This window comes from Triticum aestivum, chromosome 5D, assembly GCF_018294505.1.
Source record: "Triticum aestivum cultivar Chinese Spring chromosome 5D, IWGSC CS RefSeq v2.1, whole genome shotgun sequence".
NCBI lineage: Eukaryota > Viridiplantae > Streptophyta > Magnoliopsida > Poales > Poaceae > Triticum > Triticum aestivum.
This window is the reverse complement of record NC_057808.1, coordinates 65939070-65944210: the sequence shown is the minus strand read 5'-3', so window position 1 is coordinate 65944210 and position 5141 is coordinate 65939070.

Sequence of the window (5141 nt, the reverse complement as noted above, 5' to 3'; positions counted from 1 at the left end):
GCCGCGCAGACCCCGCCGCGCCGTCGCCTCCTCCACTCCCTCCGACCCGCGCCTCGCCGTCCTCTTCTTCCTCCGCCGCCCGGCCGCCGTCGTGTCCTCCCGCAGCTCCAGCACCGGCGACGAGCCTGAGCCGAGATCCCGATCCAGTCAACCCTCAGGTTGACCCCGAGATTCCCCGAAATATTTCCAAGTCGTGTTATTTTTACAATATGTGCACCTGTTCTATGCATTATAACTCTCTTCATATAGCTCCGTTTTGCACGTGTAATATATCAAAATGTTCGTCTCGTGATGATCTACATTTTGTTCCATTGCACCATGTTCATTAGAGTCCATCTTGATGCCCAAATCTCTGGCGCAAGAGTGCTACTTGCTGTTATCTGTTGTTACTTAGCAGAACTTGGGGATTTGTTATTTTTGTTGCATTTAATCTGTGCATCTTATGAGTATGATCTCTACATGTGTTTTGTTGTATGCCATGCCACCTTTACAGAGGTGTATACCATGTATTTTTGTGATATCTGTGGTGACTAGCACAAGCATGCAAACTAGGCTCCGTAATGTTTCTGATTTCAGGGACTTAATGATTTATGCTGTTATTTTGTTGCCATGTAAACTTGATGCTACAGAGAGATCCATGCATATTTTGGAGATGTTCAGTAAGGATGTTTTGTAGATATTATTGTAATGGATTCATTCCTGCCCTTGTTTGCAATTATGGAGTGCCATAGGATGACTCAATATTGCTCTACTTTTGCTATAAAATATTTCTGGCAGATTGTTTACGTGTTATTCAATTTTGTCAAGCTTTTTGTAGTTGTTCCATTCTTGCTATGTTCTTGATCTTGGCATGGATAGCTTCATAAACATGCCATCTTGCTGTAGGTATACTTGTTTTGTCATGCATTGCTTTGTGTTGAGTGAATCAAGCTCACCAAGATGCCTTCATATTATTGTTTCTGCCATGCTCTGTTTTCTGCTAAGCCTGAAACCTGTTAACGAAACTTGCTATGTTCACATGGCTGCCATCATATCTTCTAGTCCTTTTTGGCTTATGGTCAGTAAGGGACTTTTGTCACATGCATTTAGTAGAATACTGCCATGCCTTGTTTTGCTATGTTAAGTTCCTGTAGCATGTTGTTTTCGTGCTCTGAACATTGCTACCTCATGCTGTTTCAGGCATGTCCAGTAATTTCACCAAGTCTGTGAACCTGTTATCTTTTGCACTTTTGCCATGCTTGTTTGAGCTAGTTATGTTGTGATCTAGCCGTAGCTCAGTGTTCATCTTTTGTCAAGCATCTCCTGTAGGTTACTGCCATATGCTTTGTTGCTATGTTGGAGTGCTGTAGCATTGTTACTTGTTGCATTCTAAGTGCTATCATACTGTTAATCGCAGATTCGTGTCATTCTTGTTTTGCTTGCCATTTGCAAACCGTGCATCCGTTTCCGGTGATCTTTATATCGATTTCGACCGAAATCATCTCATCTTTCCAGTTGCATGCTTGGTTTGCCAAGTTACTGCCATGTTCATCATTTTCCTTCCGGAGCACGCATATGCATCGCATATCATATCTTGCATATCATTCATGTATTGCATCATGTCGCTTGTGCATTTCTCGTGGTTGATTGTGGTTCCATTGCTTGTGTTCTTATCTTGGGTAGAGCCGGGAGACGAGTTCGTGAACGAGGAACCTGTTGAGTACGCTTACGAGGATCAAGCTTTCGACAACTCTGAGAACCTTGCAGGCAAGATGACCATACCCTCGAAATCACTTCTATCTTTGCTTTGCTAATTGTTCGCTCTATTGCCATGCTGCGATACCTACCACTTGCTATATCATGCCTCCCATATTCCCATGTCATCCTCTAACCATCCTTTCCTAGCAAACCGTTGTTTGGCTAAGTTACCGCTTTTGCTCAGCCCTTCTTATAGCCTTGCTAGTTGCAGGTAAAGTTGAAGTTGGTTCCATGTTGGAACATGGATATGTTGGGATATCACAATATCTCTTATTTAATTAATGCATCTATATATATTTGGTAAAGGGTGGAAGGCTCGGCCTTATGCCTGGTGTTTTGTTCCACTCTTGCCGCCCTAGTTTCCGTCATACCGGTATTATGTTCCTTGAGTTTGCGTTCCTTACGCGGTTGGGTGATTTATGGGACCCCGTTGACAGTTCGCCTTGAATAAAACTCCTCCAGCAAGGCCCAACTTTGGTTTTACCATTTGCCACCTAAGCCTTTTCCCCCGGGTTTTCGCGAGCCCGAGGGTCATCTTATTTTAACCCCCGGGCCAGTGTTCCTCTGAGTGCTGGTCCAAACTAGAGCACCGTGCGAGACCGTCCCTTGGCAACTTGGGTTATGTTGGTACCTGTACGCTTCGCTTATCCGGTGTGCCCTGAGAACGAGATATGTGCAGCTCCTATCGGGATTTGTCGGCACATTCGGGCGGCTTTGCTGGTCTTGTTTTACCATTGTCGAAATGTCTTGTAAACCGGGATTCCGAGACTGATCGAGTCTTTCCGGGAGAAGGTTTATCCTTCGTTGACCATGAGAGCTTATGATGGGCTAAGTTGGGACACCCCTGCAGGGTATTATCTTTCGAAAGCCGTGCCCGCGGTTATGAGGCAGATGGGAATTTGTTAATGTCCGGTTGTAGAGAACTTGTCACTCGACTTAATTAAATTACATCAACCGTGTGTGTAGCCGTGATGGTCTCTTCTCGGGGGAGTCCGGGAAGTGAACACGGTTTGAGTTATGAATGACGTAAGTAGGAGTTCAGGATCACTTCTTGGTCATTGCTAGATGACGATCGTTCCGTTGTTTCTCTTCTCGCTCTCTTTTGCGTATGTTAGCCACCATATATGCTTAGTGCCTGCTGCAGCTCCACCTCATTACACCATCCTTTCCTATAAGCTTAAATAGTCTTGATCTCGCGGGTGTGAGATTGTTGAGTCCTCATGACTCACAGATTTCTACCCAAAAACAGTTGCAGGTGCCGACGATGTCAGTGCAGATGATGGGATCGACCTCAAGTGGGAGTTCGATGAGGAACGTGGTCGTTACTATGTGTCTTTTCCTGATGATCAGTAGTGAAGCCCAGTTGGGACGATCGGGGATCTAGCATTTGGGGTTATCTTATTTTTCATTTGGATCTTGACCGTAGTCAGTCTATGTGTGGATTTTGGATGATTTATGAATTATATTTATGTATTGTGTGAAGTGGCGATTGTAAGCCAACTCTTTATCCCATTCTTGTTCATTACATGGGATAGTGTGAAGATGACCCTTCTTGCGACAAAACCACAATGCGGTTATGCCTCTAAGTCGTGCCTCGACACGTGGGAGATATAGCCGCATCGTGGGCGTTACAGCCTCCACAACCTTGGCGGCCTCCGCCTTGAGGCGCTCCACCTCGGCCTCAAGACGGCCCTTGTCGCCCGCCAGCTGCTCCCGCAGCTGGCTGGCTTCGTCGAGCGCCCGCGGGGCTCCCGTCGCCTCCGCCCTCACCCTCTCCACCTCGGTTCCAAGCCGACCGGTGTCAACAACGAGCCGGTCGTAGTGGAAACCAGCCCGAATCAGCCGGGTCCTCCAAGACAGCACCTCGGCTGCAGAAGAAAGACTCGGAAACAAAGTACTATTTTAAGATTCGACCCAACTGCTACGCAGTTGGCCTGAATCTCGGGGGCTACACCCAGTGGGTGCGCTAGCGCGCCCCCACTAAAAAAGAGAATGCAAGAAAAGTACCTGCCGCGGCGCGGAGCTCCTCCTTCTTGGCAACAAGCTGCTCCTTGAGCCGCCGATGCGTCTCCAGGAGCCGGTTGAAGACGCTGACCCGGTAGAAGTCCAGTTGCTGCAGAAAGCAACAATCAATACAAGACATAAGTTTTAAGATTCGACCCAACTGCTATGCAGTTGGCCCGAATCTCAGGGGCTACACCCAGTGGGTGCGCTAGCGCGCCCCCACAAAGAAGAAGCAATGAAAAAAAAGAAAAGCAGAATGCAACGGAAAACTTACAAACACGGCGCACTCCAGCTCCTGCGTCGCCTCCACCTCGGCCTGGGCGAAGGCCTGGATCCAGTCCGTCCGCCCTCGCAGGCGCCGGGTCACAGCGGCCATTGCCGCCTCCTCCTAAGTTGGAGGCCCGAAGAAGACCTCGCCGGTCCCGCTTCGCGTCGGCTGCGACCCGGCGACCTGACGACCCCCCGACCTGAGCACCAGGGCGTGCTCCCCGCTGGCCTCGCCCCTGCGGTCGGCGCCCTCTCCGGCGCCCTCGCCGGCACCATCACCGGTTCGGCGACCGGAGTAGCCTGCGGCCCCACCACCAATGGCGCTTCGCTCATTTGCACCTGGGGCGTTCCCTCCGGTGCCATCCGCGGCGCCTCCTCCAAGACGGCGTCGCCGCCGCCTCCGTCGGCCCCCGCCCGCTCGACCACGTCAGTCCGCGGCGGGGTGTCGTCCCCGATGACCACGACCTCCCAGTCGAGGTCCATCACATCCGCACGGCCGCCTTGGCTGTGTTCCCCCTCTAACGACAGCACGAAGACCGTCGCCGCCGCCACCGTCCTCGCCGGCATCTCCGGCCATGCCGGCTCCTCGCCGGCTCGCGCCCACGTCGTCGCGGTGCTAACCCAGGCCTGGGTCGACGCCGCCTCCAGCTCCGCCTCGGCCCGATTCCGGTCCCGCCAGGCCAAGCCTTTGGCGTTGGCCAGGTCCAGACCGAGGTCTGGATCCGCCCACTCCTCCTCCTCCTCATCCTGGTTGACGGTACCGGACCGGCTCCTCCAGAACGTGGCGCCCTCGACAGACGCAGCATCCGCCGCCGCCAGCGCCAGAGAGATCGGCGACCTGAAACCCAAGACAAACTAAATATAAGCCAAGCAGAGCCGCTCGGCCACTCGGTTCAAGCAAAAAGAAACTCACCCCGGCACCACCGGAACGACGGGCCTCGCCGCCCTCTCCTGCGGAGCGTCGTGCCTCCTCTTAGCAGCCGGCTTTGCGCCCCCGATCGGGTCCGCGGCGCGCCTCACGGCCGGGGCCCGCGACGCGACGTTGTCCTTCCCGTGCGGACGGCTCGCCGCCGGCGCCCCTCGAGACGACCCGGCTCCGGCCACGCCGCCGCCTCCCCCACCTGGCACCGCTG